The sequence below is a fragment of the Euphorbia lathyris genome, chromosome 4, assembly GCF_963576675.1.
Source record: "Euphorbia lathyris chromosome 4, ddEupLath1.1, whole genome shotgun sequence".
Lineage (NCBI taxonomy): Eukaryota > Viridiplantae > Streptophyta > Magnoliopsida > Malpighiales > Euphorbiaceae > Euphorbia > Euphorbia lathyris.
In genome coordinates this window covers 28,207,912-28,226,387 of record NC_088913.1, presented here as the reverse complement: position 1 = coordinate 28,226,387, position 18,476 = coordinate 28,207,912, and the positions used below count along the sequence as shown (strand labels likewise).

At 33.8% G+C, this 18,476-nt stretch overlaps 1 long non-coding RNA gene across 1 annotated transcript; it reads left to right on the top strand.

Annotated features, from left to right (window-relative positions):
* Positions 1-887: 887 nt before the first annotated feature.
* LOC136226357 (uncharacterized) lies at positions 888-2,040 on the top strand. Its single transcript, XR_010687700.1, has 3 exons — positions 888-1,053; positions 1,230-1,351; positions 1,505-2,040. It is a non-coding gene; the product is annotated as an uncharacterized lncRNA (long non-coding RNA).
* The last annotated feature ends 16,436 nt before the right edge of the window (positions 2,041-18,476 follow it).

Sequence of the window (18,476 nt, the reverse complement as noted above, 5' to 3'; positions counted from 1 at the left end):
TATATATATACATCCACAATTTCTGCAGGAAAAGTCCTTATCACGGAGATCCCAAAATGCAGGGATAAATGGGAAGCAGGCCATGTGAGAAGCGGATATGAAATCAAGGCTGTTGGACAATTGGGTAAGTTGGCTTTGTCTTTGCCAATTATATAATTGGTGAGAAATAATAGTATATTTGTGGCTTACTTGTTGTGGACCACTAATAAAATGCATATAATTTAGTACACAAATCTGTGAATGCATTTATTTGAAACCAACATATCTAATAGTGTCCAAACATATTTATGCAGATCACATGCCTCTGAAAATAATATCTTGTTTGACATCTACAGTAATCACAAGGATAGATCCAATATCTCCTTCTTTAAACAACTGCACTAATATAGAAGAAAATAAAAAGAATACAGAAAAATGTTATCTGAATATCCAAATCTTTAAAATAAAGAATAAAACTTGTGCATTGGGAAATAATTGCAAATTATGCTGTTCCAAAAACAACAGTAAAAGAAGTGATAATTGCTTTATGTCTATTTTTGACAGCAAATCCTTTTAGTAAGACGTTATCGATCCCATAATTTATTTTGATAGGGTCCCTTCACTTGTTAGTCTCTAAATTGTTCTTTAGACATCATCATATGAGTATGTTCAATCGTAGGGCCTACAATAAATCAATTAGGATCAAGATGTGGGCTTCATTGAATGCCAAACAAAATTATGAACTGTGAAAGATGTTAATCATATGTATTATCAATAATCAGGGGTAAAATCTGAGATGGAAACTGTAGAGCAAGCTTTTTTTGATGGTGATTAGGGGGTATTTTTGTACCTTATCCCTTTTAAATACTTATAAATGTGGGGCAAAGGTTAATTGGGATACATCTATATCTTCATGCCAACTAGTTATGTAGCAGAATTATGGGTGAAAGCTGGCAAAGTTGTTCAAGTTTTGTTTAAGATGAAAGAGACAGTACCTAAAGCAGGATCCTACAAGACATTTGTGTATTCTTAGAAATGTTTTGTACCAAAATTTCTTAAAAAAAGATGTATCAGGTCAGATTTTATTTAAAAATATTTGGAATTTGTCCCAAGCTATCTATGAATTTGGAAAAAATTATAGAAGACAACAGTTCAATGCTATGATGCTGAAATTCAATTTAGTTGCAGATATGAAATTCAATGAAAGTTGAAAGTATCTTAGGCATAATTACTTTTTCATGTATGTTCAGGTTGCACCTGTTGTCCTTTAGCTAGTTTGGACTTATGGACCAAATACAAACAGAACTAGAACAAAAGAGAATATCAAGCAGCCCATGTGAGTAGTGGATATGAGATCAATTCAATGTTGTGGGTAAGTTGGCTTATCTTTTCCAATTATATAATTAGATATCATAATAAATATATGGATGAAGCCAACCGAAATATATATTTGTGGTTGTGGACCACAAAATAAATGCATATAATATATAGTATTATTTACCTATCGATGCATTTATTGGTGCAGGTTTCAAATTTGTTGCAAAGAAATAGCATCATAATGGACCTAATATGTCCAAAAACTGACAAACTTCTTTATTCAGATCATCACATGCCTCTGAAAATGAGTATTGGAATATTGAGTAACCATAAGGGTAGATCCAGTATCTACTTCTTTATATAATTTTATCAGAACAACACATCTTTCTTCGTGAAAAATCATGGAAGTAATATTTCAATTGCAAGATCATGAAAATTATTTGAGTCACAATGTAAATTTTTGTATATCATATAATATTCAAGTGTTATCTACAAATCTAGTCATGTTTATAAGCTTTAGAAGCTGTAAATTGGTAATTGATTGCTAGTTACAGTATGATGGAGATGGTAAGAAAATGAACTGCTACTGCAACTATCTATACAAGTCAATAGAGATCTTTCTACATCTGTTGTGACTCGTTGTTTGATCAATGCAATTGCAAATTCCAGAAGCTCCGAATGGCATGGTAATGTGAGAGGGGCATTGCTTGGCAATCCAAACTCTTCCTCTGCCAAATGGAATAGGTGTATGATGATTTCATTGTTAAGATATTCCAAAGGAAGCAGAAAACGCTTCTGATCCGCTGAGTACACAACGAAGCAACCTTTTTCAGCTTTTGTAGATGTGCTGCAGTTGCTTGTATGTGTAGTTTCAACAGTTGGTGGCGTAGTAAGTCTTTTTCGCCTAATAGCAGCCAACTTCTGCCATTTTTTTGCTAATTTGAGAAGCTTTTTAGCACTCATCATCTTGTGAAAGATTAGGAGTAGAAGAATCAAATTAAGAGAGAAAGATTGGAGAAGTAGTAGTAGTAGTGAAGATGAGTGTGGAATGAAAAGGGAATAGCAAATGACTATATATATATTAAGGATGGAGATGGAAGCAAAGGCATGTGAGGAGATGTGTGGTTGAAAAAGAAGTGGGGATTTGTGTTTGATGAAGGTGGGTGCATATTTTGAATATGGATTGTGATATTTCAATATCTATATATTTTGTATTTGTATATAGCAGAACAAAACCATGTTATCCTCAACAAAGTTAGAACATTCAATGCATACCAGACTATAACAAGTGACCCACTTATGTTTTCTTGTCTTGGGTTAAATTTTCTATTATGGTTGTGCATCCAAATTTCTGATCCTCATACAGCTATTCTCAAAATTTAGTGATAATCAAGACTTGTAACCCGGTCATTAAGTTAGTAAACAAATTTTTTTGAAGGATAAAAAACATAAACCTAAACGCAACCCAATTTTTTTTTTGGGATGGAAACGGTATGTATTTTGTGAGTACTAGACACTACCCGATCCTAATGAGGCTATCTGAATCCTGTTATCTATTCTTAAAATTGATAATATTCTTCATCGATAGATTACTAGCTACATAACCTTAAATAGCATTTGATACAGCTGAGGTCAAGTGAAACGGTTACACAAAAGCCAGCTGTCATATTATAGCTGGTGTAACTTAATCTAACAGTCCAAAATAGGCTACCGGGTAATTCTGAGAGAAATAACTACTAACAAAATTAACAACAGTAGGTAAGCAATATTAAATAATTAATGAAGCATAAAAATAAGGGTAAATTTCAAATAAAACTCTTGTGGTTTTACTAATTTTCAGATAAAGGACTGTGGTTTACTTTTTTTTGTCAAAACGAGGATTGAGGTTTCACACTTGGATTAATGTTATTAAAACCATCTTTAACCACCTGAAAATGAAAATTTTCAAGAATTAAAGTCGTTCAATGTCATATTTTCTATAGAACTACATTTTTTATTTTCGAAAATCATCTTTTTTGGAACTTTCTCTCTCTAAACATTAACTTTATCTCTCTTTACCAAACATCATATAAATAATCTCAAAATAAAAAAAGTTGAAGAATTAAAGCTGCTTAGAATATTAGTAATTATTAAAATATGTCATTTTTTGAAGTCGTCAATGGTGATTTTAATAGCATCAATCGAAAAAGTCCTTATTTTGCTAAAGTTGAAAACCTCAATCATCGTTTTGATAAAAAATAAACTACAATCCTTTATCTGAAAATTAGTAAAACCACAAGGGTTTTATTTGAAATTTACCCTAAAAACAATTCATAAAAGCAATTGGAACTTAGTTACTTTTTACTTTCTGCCTTCTGCTATACGAAACAATAGCCCTTCCTTTAGCACATTATTGTTCCTAAGAATGATAAAGAAAGGAAACTGTTTGCTGACAGTAGCCTCATCCTCCTAAGTGGCGTCTACTACGATGAATCCATTCCATAAGATTAAGAGTTGCTTGGTTGGAACTCCACCAATCATTTCAGTTCGAGTTTAATGAATTTGTAGGTAGGACTACGCATTCATCATCCGTAATAGGAGTAAGTGTGGTAAAAATAGAAATGGAAGGATTCAACTATTTCTTAAGGAGCAAGATATGGAAAACTGGACTTATCTTGCATTCATGGGTAATTTGAGTTATAAGCCACCTTACTTATCCTTTCCAAGACAAAGAATGGGCCATAATATCTACCTTGAACTCTCGTTCAGTGCGTTTGTCGGCCACCTGCATAATTCTATTTTGAGATGAGGCCAAACATTCCTTAGGATATAGCTCAATTGTTCCCTCTCCTGTAGGAATTATTCAACAGCTGCTACTGTGGTTGAAATAGGAGGCACCATAGGCAGGGAAGGAATGCTCCCATACAATGCCTAAAAAAGGCTCATTTTGATGGAGATATGGTAACTAATGTTGTACCAATATTCCACTAGACTTACCCATTCTGCCCACTTCTTAGGAGTGATAAAACACACTCTCTTTAAGTAATTTTCAAGGCATTGATTAAGCCTTTCTGACTATCTGTTTGTGGATGGTAAGCACTACTAAGCTTCAACGAACTCCCAATAATTTCATCAACACTTTCCAGAAAGTTCCTCAATTTTTTTTTTTTTTCCGTCTCTGTCAGAAACAATAGAGTTAGGCATACCATTCAAGTTAAACGCATGATCCAAGAAAACCTTAGCTACATAATTTTCATTAAAAGGGTGTGAGAGGGGAATGGAATGGTCAGTTTTAGTGAATCTATCAACCACGATCAAAATTGTGTCAAACCCTTTTGATTTAGGCAACTTCTCAATAAAGTCCATTGCAATTTCTTGTCAAGCTCCCTTAGGTATGAAAAAAGGTTGTAGTAACCCAGGATAGACTGAAATATCTGCCTTGCATCTGAGGCAAGCATCACAAGTTGAGACCCACTTGGTGACATCTGCATGCATTTTTGGCCAATAGAAGCTTTGATGCAGTCCAATTATAGTGCTTTTGACCCTAGAGTGCCCTCCAATGAAATAGTTATGACAAGTAGATACTAGCAACCTCTATCTCAGGTCAGTAGTGGCTTCCACATAAATTCGTTGCTTGAACCTGATAATGCAATTCGTTGCTTGGACCTCTACTTTATTATTATTTTTAGATATTAATATGAAGTGTATCTTTAACTACCAACTTGAGCTTTTAGTCCAATTGGATCCTAAATGTATCAAAGTTTGGATAACAAGACATCTATGAACTTTTTGTGCCAAGTTATCTTTGAATTTCCAGCAAATTATAGAAGACAAAAACACATGGGCCCTGTTTGGTAAAGAGCGTTTTGGAATAAAAAGAGCGGTTTTGACCAATTTTAGAGGTTTGACCACTGAAACCGCTGATTGGAGTGTTTGGTGGAGAGAGGTTTGGGATGAAAACGCTAATTTAGAAAAAGCTCTTAAAATGAGCTTTTTCAATTAGCGTTTTGGAATATTAAAATTAATGGACTTCTTTAACCCTAATAGATAGACTCCCTCTTCTCCTGCGCCAAAATTAACGCCCTTATTCGTCTTTTTGCACAAATCACTATTATCAATCAGCTAATTTTTACCAAACAGGTCTGCAGCTAGTCTAATCAGCTAACAGCTAATGTAATCGTTAACAGCTAACAGCTAATTCCCAAACAGGCCATGTTAAGTGCTATGATTTTTTATAAAATGAAAGTTGAAACTATCTTAGGCGTAATTTCCATGTTGTCTTCATTAAAGTTATTGCATACAAATTTGTGCTTCCAGTATAAACCAAATACACGCAGAATTAGGAAAGAAGCCAAAGTTGTGATGAATTAAATAAATAAATCAATTGGATTTACATTTCTATGTATTCTTCTTTAATCTAACTATAAATATTTTTAAAAGCTACAAATCGGTAACTGATGTTGTTGATGAAAAGGCAAAGAACAACTACTATTTGGTATGGAAGTTAACAATGCTCTTTCTACATTTCTATTAACTTTCTGTTTGATCAAAGAAATTGCATATTCCATAATCTCGGCCTCACATGGTAGAGTAAGAGGTCCATTGCCAGGCAATCCGAACTCATCTTCAGCCATGTTGAAGAGCTCTATGATAATTTCATTGTTAAGATACTCCAAAGGAAGTAGAAAACGTTTTTGATCAGCAGAGTATACTGCAAAGTAGCCCTTCTCAGCTTTTGCAGATGTACTGCAACTCCTATTATCCGTAGTGCCAATTAAATGTGGCAACGTGATTCTTCTCCGCTTGAGAGCAGCCAGTTTCTGCCATTTTCTTGCCAATTTGATGAGCTTCTTGGCACTGATATTCATATTCTTGGTAGAGAAAAGATAAAACTCTTTTTTTGGTTATCGAAAGTGGATTTGATGAGTGGAAGGCAAAGGAAGAGACTCGGTTATATATACACAAAGTCTGCAGAAAAAAGTCCTTATCATGAGAAATGGATTTGAGATCAAATTCGGTAAGTTGGCTTGTCTTTGCCAGTTAGTTTCAGAACAAATAGTATATTTGTGGACCACTAAATAAATGCATATAATTTAGTACAATGAGACACAAATCTGTGGATGAATTTATTTGAAACCAACATATCTAAACAAATAGCATATTGGACTTAATAATGTCCAAGAACTGCCAAACATATTTATGCACATCACATGTCTCTGAAAATGATTTCTTGTTTATTGGAATATTCAGTAATCACAAGGATAGATCCAACATCTACTTCTTTACACTATTGAGTAATCATAATCTTCAACACATGATACAACTGAGAAGAAGATAAAAAGGAAAAAACAATCCAGAAAAATGTTTTCTGAATCCAAATCTTTAATTTTAAGAATCAAACTTGTGCATTTTTAATTAATTGCAGATTATTTTTGGCGGAAAATACTTTTAGTGAGTAAGACCTCATGCTAATCTCTAAATTGTTCAATCTTAGAGCATGCAATAAATCAATTGAATGCCAAACAAAATTATGAACTGTGAAAGATGTCAAATGAGGTCAAATGATCAGAAGAGATGATCAAATTTTTTATATATATATTAGGGTAAAGTTTAAATAAAACCCCTGTGGTTTCACTAATTTTCAGATAAAGGACTGTGGTTTACTTTTTGTCAAAACAAGGATTGAGGTTTCAAACTTGGATTAATGCTATTAAAACCATCTTTAACGACCTTAAAATGAAAATTTTCAAGAATTAAAGTTGTTCAATGCCATATTTTCTATGGAAATACATTTTCGATTTTCGAAAATTATCTTTCTTGTAACTTTCTCTCTCTAAACACTAACTTTCTCTCTCTTTACCAAACATCATCTAAACAATCTCAAAATAAAAAAGTTGAAGAATTAAAGTTGCTTCGTTCTTAAAATATGTCATTTTTGAAGTCGTCAAAGGTGATTTTAATAGTATCAATCGAAAAAGTCCTTATTTTGTTAAAGTTAAAAACCTCAATCCTCGTTTTGACAAAAAGTAAATCACAGTCCTTTATCTGAAAATTAGTGAAACCACATGGGTTTTATTTCAACTTTACCCTATATATTATTAGGTAACCTTAAGAAGAGAAATTGTAAAACGGATTAAAAGTAGTTGATTTCAAGGCAAAGTAGTTGATCTCTATATATATATTGCTTTCTCATTCTAGTATATGTAACAGTGCCTGGAATTAGATACTTTTAATCATGTGCCTGTAATTAGATACATTGTTTTTCATTTTGATTTAATTTTATAGGTCTATGTTATTATTATAGTTGGAGGTAAAAAGAAGCTAAGTTGATAAATGAAGAGAAATCATAAAGTTCAATCTTATGTGCTTGGAGATGGAAATCTTCATAATTAGAAAAATACTCCATTTGAAAGATAAGTAAGCAGGATAGAATAAAACTTTTCTGAGACTCTCTCATAACATGTATAAATGTACACTTTTCTATTATTTAACTGTTCAGAAGCTACAAATTGGTGATTGGTGTCTGGTTATTTGATGCTGGAGATGGTAATTGTTACTGCAACTAGCTATACAAGTTAGTAATGATTTTTCTACATCTCCTGTGACTCGCCGTTTGATCAAATCAATTGCATATTCCATAAGTTGAGAATGACATGGTAACGTGAGAGGGCCATTGGCAGGCAACCCGAACTCGTCTTCTGCCATATTGAATAGCTCTTTGATGATTTCACTGTTAAGATATTCTAAAGGAAGAAGAAACCGCTTTTGATCTGCAGAGTACACTACAAAACAACCCTTCTCAGCTTTCTCAGATGTGCTGCAGCTGCTTGTATCTGTTGTTCCAATTGTATGTGGCGATTCGATTCTTTTCCTCTTGATTACAACCAACTTGTGCCATTTTCTTGCAAATTTGATGAGTTTCTTGGTACTGATCATCTTGTTATTTTGGAGTCTAAAGTGAAATTGTTTGAAGAGAAAAGCTGAGAGAATAGGAAGATTGAGATTGTTGAAGTGAGTTATAATGTTGCGATGGTTGGTATATATTGACAGTGGAGCTGCAACCAGGTAGGGCTAAATGGGAAGCAAAACCATGTGATATGTAGATAAGGGAGGTGTTATGTTTGAAAGCAAAACCATGTGATATGTAGATGCTTTGTTATGTACGATTTGGTGAAGAGGCATTCTATACCACTCAAAGCTGGCAGAGTTGTTCAACTTTTGTTTAAGATGAGAGAGACATTAATTAGTTAAAGCTGGATCCTACATGTATCAAAGTATGGATAACAAGACATTTATGAATGTTTTGCCCCAAAGTTACCTTTGAATTTCCAGAAATTATAGAAGACAAAACACATGGTTAAGTGCTATGATTTTTTATAAAATGAAAGTTGAAACTATCTTAGGTATAATTTTCATGTCGGGTATATATTCAGTTTTGCTAGTATGGACTTACAGAGACCAAATATAAACAGAACTAGAACAAAAGAGAATAAACAAAGTTAGAGAGACCGGCAACTGAATTTACATGTACAATTGAATGTTCTTAAATTTAATTATAATTGTCTAAATGCTACAAATTGGTAATTGATGGCTTGCCATTTAATGTTGAAGATGAAAAGGCAAAAACAATGCGAGAATTCGGGTAACCTATAGTGAAAGCAGCCCATGTGAGAAGAGGATATGATTATTTCATTGTTAAGATATTTCAAAGGAAGCATAAAACGTTTCTGATCTAAAGAGTACACAACAAAGCAACCTTTTTCAGCTTTTGCAGACGACCCAATATTATCTATTGCCTTTGGAAGACTCAATATCATGGGAGGAGAGGTTAATGATATAAACTGAAGTAACATAGAGAATATTTGTGTGATTAGAGATACTAAATTTGACAAATATGGTGAGTATGATAGAGAGATTATAAGTAGATATTGGCAAAAAGTTTTTAAGATTCTTGATGAAGTATATTAATGTACAATTGTATATTTTTGTATTACAGATCTAATTGTAATTATCAGAAGCTACAAATTGGTAATTGCTGCAGTGTTGATTGATGTTGCAGATGTAAAGAGGAGCAACTGCTAGCTATGGAAGTCAACAGTGCTTTTTGTACATCTCTATTAACCTTTTGTTTTATAAATGTAATTGCATATTCCATAAGCTCTGCTTCACATGGTAATGTGAGAGGTCCATCGCTACACAATCCGAACTCATCTTCTGCCATGTTAAATAACTCTCTCATAATTTCATTGTTAAGATATTGTAAAGGAAGCACAAAACGTTTTTGATCTGCAGAATACACAACAAAATGACCCTTGTCTACTTTTGTTGACGTGCTACAGCTGGTAGTTTCTGCTATTCCAGCAGTTCGTGGTAATGTAATTCTTTTTCTGTTGTGTGCAGCAAGCTTCTGCCATTTCCTTGCTAATTTGAGGAGCTTCTTGGCACTGATCATGATCATCTTGCTTTTCTACAGCTGAATGGGATGGAATTGTTTTTAAGAGGACAAGTGAAGGAGATTGTAGAGTTTTGGAGTGCTGAATGCTAATGTTGGAAACTTGTAATGGTGTTGAAGGCGAAGGCATTAGGCTCAGTTTATATAAGAAGCTGCTGAATCATTTGTGGGAAACAAAAGCATGTGATAGAGGTGGGTATGTTTGGTTATGTTTGATAATCAATAAATGAAATGAAAGCTAGACATGTAGTTTGTGAACCACAAGATTGAATGGATTACAACCAACTACTAAATTATTTGTGGAAGCTTTCTTATGAAGCCTGGACATATGCATGTGTGTGTGTGTTTAAGACACTTGAAGTTGGACCCTATATCTTTGGCTTATGAAGGAATTTTATGTGTTGTTTTAAATGTAAAAATGCTGACAAACGAAGTAGAAGTTGGACCCAATTTGAAGAGATCAAAATGCACTATATTATTCATAATGTATCAAAACAGAGATGTCGATCTTTTAACTTGCGTAAATCATTTATAATTGTGTCTATGTCATGAACAATGCATTTCTTACTGAACCATGAAGGTAGAGTTGAGCAGTGTGTTTCCAAAACGGTGGTAGGGTGTTGGTCGGCGTGCCTTGCTGAGACAGTTGGCTTAAAAAACGCGCTGGAATGGGTCAATCCCTGTGGTTAGAGGGGTGCCTGGCTTGAGTTGGACGCAAAGACAATAGTTGATGAGTTTTATTCTACAGGGATGATATCTCGGAATTTGGTTCCATCCTTGCTTGCTGCCGTCGTTTAGCTAGGAAGTGTGAGATTAGTCGAGTCACCCATGTAAAGAGGCAAGCCAATAGTGTAGCAGATGTTTTAGGTAAGGCTGCATTTAATTGGCCTAGTCCGACTATTTGGGATTCAGCACTTCACCTTGTGAGATCTGTCGATGTTCTGATCTTGTTCATTCTTCTTAATATAAGTTTTGTTTCCTCAAAAAAACAAAAAAACAAAGCACTTCCTGCCAAGAATTCATATATCAAGTATGAAAAACCAAATTCATTCAAACATCAAGAATTTCTATTTGTAATACAGAATCCAATGGCTATGAACCCTGACATCTCCTTCATCTGAATAAGGAATCATATACTTGTTCATGAACTTTGCATCACTCATCAGACAAAATGCAGCCAAACCAGGTCTTTTCTTGAGCAAACTTTTACTCGCAAGGACCTTTAACACTTGTAGTCGTGGCTATAACCTCCTCTTCACACTGCAAGTAAGCAACACTGGGTTGCTAACGATTTCACAGATGTCCAAGTCCTCAACACTAAGCAACAGCTGTGTTACCTCCTTAATCTTACTTTCTGACATATCAAATGCTTGAGCTGATTTCCTAAAAGCATTCAAAATATTCTGCTCTGGAAAGCCAGAATCCCGAAAGAGGTTTAAATTCAGCTCCCAATTCTCTAAACTCATAGAATTCATCACTCTAACAGAAAACACATCCTCCTCCTGACTATCACTGCTCTTATTCAACACCTCTCTTGTAATCGGTAGTTGATGGTGTGTTTGCTATAGATAGATTTGTTTTGTGCTCAATGATAATATGACCTCCTAAGTGGAAAATAACATTATATTTGGAAATTTCTGAAATAACAATCGGAACTGGAAATTGCAAATAAGTTTTTCAAATTACTAAAACTTGCACATAAGTTCCGAACCATTGGAGCTTTATAACTACTATTAAAATGGTTAAGACTGGTTTTGGCTTTCAAATAAAGCAAATATTGTCCGACTTAGTCTAAATCCAACACTTTGTATCTACATGTGTTAGAAATCCACATTACTAATAAATTCTAATCACTCTCTCTCCATTTCCGATGTAAGATTCATTTTAATCTTGTTCCATCGTCATCTCTTAGGATCATTCCTTGCTAAGACTTTCTAACTCCAGATCGGATTGTTACAAGCAATGTCAAGCCTCTCCTGGAGTTCGGGATTATTAGTCAATGAAATTGTCCTTACACTCCTCATAGACACTTTTTGACATTGGGTAGAGCTTTGCTTTTCTAGGCATCTTTGCTTAATATATTTTGGAGACAATCCTTACTTGTCTTCTACCCATATTAGCAATTACTAACGTACTATTGTGCTTAATTGTGATTACAATTCCCTTTTTTCTTTTGGGTGTTTGTGTTATGATATCCTCACAAAAACAAGTTCTCCTCAGAAATGGAAACTAAAATTTAATAATTTCAAATTACTACAATTCATTAAAAACAATCTACTTAAGTACTAGCAATAAATGCCCAATTCCAGTTCATGCTTACTTCAAGAATTTTTCATCAGAATCTGTTGACTGTGCCCTTATGCTGCACGGAAACTCTTTTTCATTAGTGATTCCACGTTTCGTGTCCATTTCTGTTTCCGTTTCCATTACCATTCCTTAGCTATTTTTTCTTAGAAATATATCTGCTTCCGTTACATTTTCCGTGTTTCTGCTGACCAGCCACACACAAATCTCCTAGTTCATCCGAATAAGGAATCACATACTTGTTTGTAAAATTTGCATCAGTCATCACACAAACTGAAATCAAAATAGGTTTTTTCTTAAGCAAATCTTTACTCTGAAGAGCCTTAATCACTTGTAATCGGGGCTTCAACCTCTTCTCAACACAGTAAGTAAGCAACAGTGGGTTTCTAACAATTTCAAGGATGCCTAAGTCCTCAAAACTAAGCAACAGCTCTGCTACCTCCTTAATCTTCCTTTCTGATACACCAAATGCTCGAGGTGCTGTCCTGAAAGCAACCAAAATATTCTGCTCTGAAAACCCCAAATCCCTAAAGAGTTTCAACTTCAGCTCCCAATTCTCTCTAGTCATAGAACTCATTACCCTAACAGCTTCAATAAACATCTTTGATTCCCTTTCAACGCCCATCTCATCAACTCTTTGAACAAAACCTTTTAACTTGTCTTGAAGGGCGAGAAAAAGCGATGGAACCCGTCCAAGATAGGTAGCAATCTGCAAGGTGCAAATCTCACAACTCTTCAAGTACTCTATGTTAGGAACAAGTGTCCTATCTAAATCATGATGGAGAAGCCACCTACCCCCAGGTTTCTTAAACAGCCTACGAATATCAGCTTTAGGTCCCAACACATTCTTTAACCCTAAAATAGACAGCCGAAGCCTATCAGCACTCAAGCGCAATAACGATGGAGAAGCAGATATAATATCAGTAAACTCAGTGGAGTGAAATCTCAAGTCCTGAAAAACCTTGATTTTAGGCTTAATAGTTCTCTCAAGGTTAGCAGAAAGAATCCAGGGTACTTTTTGGACAATGGCCTCTATGCGATTCTCAGAAAAGCCAGTTTCCTTAAGGAAATTTAGAACGGAATCAGTATTTTGGGGTTTGGTGATGTATTTAGTAGATGATGACGACGAAACATTTGAAGCGCATTCTGGGGAGAAGTTGTGCTGATTAACTAGGTAATCGAATATTAAGATTTTGGGTGTTGAAGTGGAGAAGGAAACGAGAGATATATGTGCAAAGATTGGAAATTTATGGAGAAAATGAGAGCTCTTTAAAAAGGGTATTCTGCATATCCAGGGAGACATCTTCGTTTGGGGGAATTTAATGAGATTTGAAGCTAAAAATCCAACAGAAATCAGAATAGACAATCGAACAGAAAAGAAAAAGCTCCAGAAAGTAAAATCAATCGTACCTGGAAATCATTTCGATGGTCAGAGCGAGGCATCGATCAAACCGCGGCATTGGTGGTTGAAGTAAAGAGTTGAACTGAGAGACAGATTGGGCCATCTCGAAGAAAGCCCATTTTAGACATTGATCAGCGACGCTTGCTTTATTTGGGCCATCTCAAATACATTAAGTTAGCAAACTTAATTCTTAATATATCATTATTTTTTATATATTATGATTTTACACTATAATTTAAAAATTCTACTTCAATTTATAAATTACAGACCCTAGAAAATATATTCTAGGTTTCTAATTTATAAATTATAATCCTTTTAAAATATATTAAAAGTGTTAATTTTCCTAGTTTGATATAATCTAAAATTATGATTTGATATAATTGTAAATAGTTTTTGAAAGATGAATTTCTGCGTAATTTTCCCTTATTTGAATGGGTCAAACACATGAATATCATAAGCCCATATCATAATCAAGTACAAAATTACAACTAAATTATCACTAAACTTTTTTTTTATAGAAGCTGGAACAATACAGTAGTAATGATTCTGAAATCCCAACTAGGTTGGCATCCTAAGAGCACGCACTGAAAACCAATATTATTAAAAATAAAATAATGTAACACAGGGGGGAAACGGAAAAACAAAGTAACAAAATAAAATAACAATAAAAAGGAAAAAACAAATAAATCAGCGAAATCTAAAGTGACAAACATTACAAATATCATCAAAAAGCAGTGAGTGGCAGAAGTGCGGAGCCGATTGCCACCAAGTAATGCCGGAGGAGGAGACGCCGAAGCGGGCTAAAGCATCAGCAATCCGATTACCTTCTCTGTATATGTGGGTAATCATGACGGACATCTGCGAACACTGTTGTAGACATTTCAACCAGTCTTGATGGACGGAGCAAGGAACGTTGGTAGAATGTGACTTTAATTATTAATATGTCATTATTTTCAATATATTATGATTTTATACCATAATTTAAAAATTATAGACCCTAATTCATAAATCATAAACGTTGGAAAATATATTTTAGACTTCAGATTTATAAATTCTAATCTTTAAAATATATTAAAAGTACTGATTTTACTAGTTTGACATAATTTAAAATCATTACTTGATATAATTGTAAATAAATTCTTAAAAGTGAAGTTATATGTAAATTTGCCAAATATTTTACAAATTTGAACAAAAAATTATCAAATTTATTACAGTTATCTTTTTAGGTTTAGTTTCACAATTTGATCGGATGTTAAAATCACTTTTTTTTTTTTTGAAAGATGCTAAAACCACATTTAGTTTTTAAATACTTAGTTGTAAATAATTAGTCTAATCATAACTAATATGTAACTTACCTAAAATTAAATGGAAGTTGATGTTTTTGTAAAGAATTAAATGGAAATTGTGAAATACAAAGGAGAAAGCTTAAAGCAACATGACATTAGTAGAAGAAAAAGATAAAGCTATCCAGTCTCATATCAGATACCCCTGAATTCGATCAACTACTGGCACCAAATGAGTCAACGTCCGACCAATTGAATAGGAGCAAGAAGAAAGCAAATGGAGTAGACGGAAACTTGAAACTTTCGTCTCCAATCGACCCTATCGTCTCCCCAGCTAAAAGGAAGATTTCTTGGAAAGTAACTATGTTGGGAAAGTCACAAGATGAAGACTCAGATATTATTTTTACAGAATTAAAATTTTGTATCTGCAATAAAATTACACTTTAAGATTTAGGGATGATTAATATCTTCACACTCTTTCTTGCCAATCTTAACTCTTTCTTCTGACATATTGAATAACTCTCTAATCATTTTATTGGTGTTTTTTTTAAATAGGGATAAGAATCAAATTTAACCTAACGTTTCAAGTGAAGTGCATATTTAACTTTAATATATAAAATGATGTAAATTTAACTTTAACGTTTCCGAATAAGATCAATTTTAGACCTGCTCTATCAAAAACTTGAAAATATTGGTTTGATTATTATTTAATTGTCACATCGTACATTCCAAACCAGTTTGTCGATAAATTGAAGTAGTTGTGTACATTTTTGTTGGTTTTTTTGCAACTACATTAATAATACAGTAAATATTTTAGATAGTTTGACAAAAATGTGATTAACTTATATATATAAAGAGTATTGGTGAATTCTATAGGGAGATCTAAATGAAAAAAAAACTATAAAACAAATACAACTATCTTTTGGGATATTAATCACATCAATTTGAAAACAGATTTTAATTTTCAATTAAATGAGTTGTCATACCAAAAAGGAAAAAAATTTATACAATATAGGTTCATTTAAACTATTGTAAACTACTTTATAAAAAAGTAAGTAAACAATTATATTATTTATAATAAAAACTCACCCACACTATTATTTTTTAATGCAAGGATTTATAAAGTTTATCACCTATGAAGTGAAATGTTGTTCGAATTATTATGCTCTGTTTCTAATAAAATAAAATATTAACTACATTACTTTATTTTATAATCTAATTAATAAAGAATATCATTTTCAATACAATTACTACACATACATTAAATTTATTATTATCATTTTTTAAAATAATCATTTTTAATAAATTTAAATTATTTTAAAATAAAAAATTATTATCAATATATGCAAATAATATATAAGTAAAAAAGTTTAAAATGTTGAATTTTTGTTCAAAAATTTAATCGATCTGTACAACGCGCGTGAATAATACTAGTATATATATATATATATATATAATTTTGTTAAGACTGTTGGTCCCTTGTAAGGTTGCAAGTATAGTTCCAAGGGGGGGGGGGAGGGGGTTAGGAACTATTTAAACTTTTTGCAATTAGGGCAGACTTCTTTTTCTAAGGAAAAAGGTTTTAACAGCGGCGCTGAGTAAACAGTAAGATACTGGCTTAGTCAACTGGTGACTAGGTCAGTTTCTTAGCTTGAGTCAGGAGATAGCACTTAGAGTCTATTCTTGAGCTCAAACGTTCAACGCGCACAACTCAACTTGACCTCTTAACTTGGTCAGTTTTTGGTTATTTTAAGCAAGCAATATATATAAGGAGTTAAAGGTAAGAAATACTTCACTCAGCAGATTTATCCAAGTTCGGCTTCTTCTAAGCCTACGTCTTGTCCCCGGAACACGTTCCGAGATTTCGAATCCTCTACTGAGCTCTTTAAAGGTAGAGCCTCAAACCTTTTACAATATTAGCAACTGAGTATGACAAGAGTACCTTCCTCTATACCTCTACTCAATCCTAATCTCTCGCTGAGTACTAAAACCGAGTACTCAGTCTCTCCTTTCTATCTCTAGAAATGATAAGTGTTTTGTCCTATACAAAGATTTGCTAAGACACTTTAGACGATTGAAACAATCACTCTACACTTTTACACAGATATGAGAATTGTAGTGTAAGATTTGCTTTGCTTCTTTGCTTGCAGAACTTGTGTAGAAATTTGGTCAGCATAATGGCTTGATCAAGTTCTGTGTAGAATGAAGCTTGTGATGGCACTATTTATAGAGACGTCTGGGCATCGGTCATTTCGAATTTTGAAATAACCGTTGGAGGGAAACGGCTACATGTCGTTGTCATCCTGACTTGCTCAGAGCTCTCGGCCAATCAGAATTGTGTATCTTCTGTCCTCGGTCAGCTCAGCAGACTGTCTCTCCTTTTATGGTAAAGTCAACTGGACAGCATACTGTGTCGTCTGAACTTTACCCAAAGTAGAAATACTTTGTCTGGAAGTTTTCATATGCCAGCTGCTGTCTTGTACGCTTTATCGAGACTACTCAGCAGCTTCATCTTGAAGTTGTTCCCGAAGGTCTTCTAGATCCTTCTCTTTGCTGAGTTGCGTTTTGTCCAAAGCGACAGCGTTTCAACAAACGCGGGCCGAGTTGTACTGAGTTGTTTGACTTGGGCCTTGACTTCCGTATTGGGCTTGGGCCTTCTAATTCTTGTGTCTTATAAACAATTTAACTCAACATTGAACAAACACATTAGTAGAATAAATCAAAGCATTTAAACTTAGTGTGTTTAGAATATGTATTTTAATTATACTTAAACAATTTTGTCAAATCAAAATTTATGTGGAAAGGTGTTTCAACAAACTCCCCCATTTTGATGTTGGCAAAACTATTCAGCGAGGAACTCAGTATGAGCTCCCCCATGATAGTTGACCTTTTATAACTTGGCAAACTCCCCCGTAAGGGTTGAGCTACTGACTTAGTTTTACTCTAAACATTTAAGGTTTAATCGAGTAAGTCTAAGGTCAGTTTTCAGATAGGTCAGCTAATTCAACATATTCTATTTACTCAGTATTAAGCAGAAGGTTTGATCATATAGAGTGCGCTGAGTAATTTATTGTTCAATGGATTCTTAACAGACAATGTTTTATAAGCACATAGGACAATGTCAAACATGTTATCAGCATTTGATTTAGTCAATAAAGTTTATAAGTATAAAAGCTGATTTAATTTGAAGATACGTAATGACTCAGTACACAGTAACATATATCATAACTCGGGAATAGGAATAAAGAATGCAGATATGATATATAGATGGAAGTCAGTGTTTACATAGCAAAAACTTATAGATAAGGCATAAAGATTACATCTGACTTAGTCTATACTGAGCTAGCCTATTTATTTCTTTTTCTTGTGTTGAGACTGACTTCGCTCATGCTGAGCTCTAGCTGTTTTATCTTTCTCCCCCGTTTTGTCAGCATCAGGAGGAGGAAGTTTGAAGGCATCAGTTAAGACAGCTCGAGTCAGTTCTTTAGACAGCTCCTTAAGTTTGTCAGCGCTTTCATTGACGCCGTCAAAGATGGCAACTCCATCAGTTGATACCTCTGCGGGTATGTTGAGGTCAGTTGCACTGAGCATATTGACGCTAAACGCTTGAGCTTTGCCTTGTCAGATGAGAGCTTCAGTAAGGCCAACAAAGATTTGGTGAAAAGTCTTTAAAAGAGCTGTGTCGTAATACTGACGTTGAATGTTGTTATGACGAATGTGGTTGAAAGTTTGTTGTGCAAGAGTCAGCATCTCATTCTGC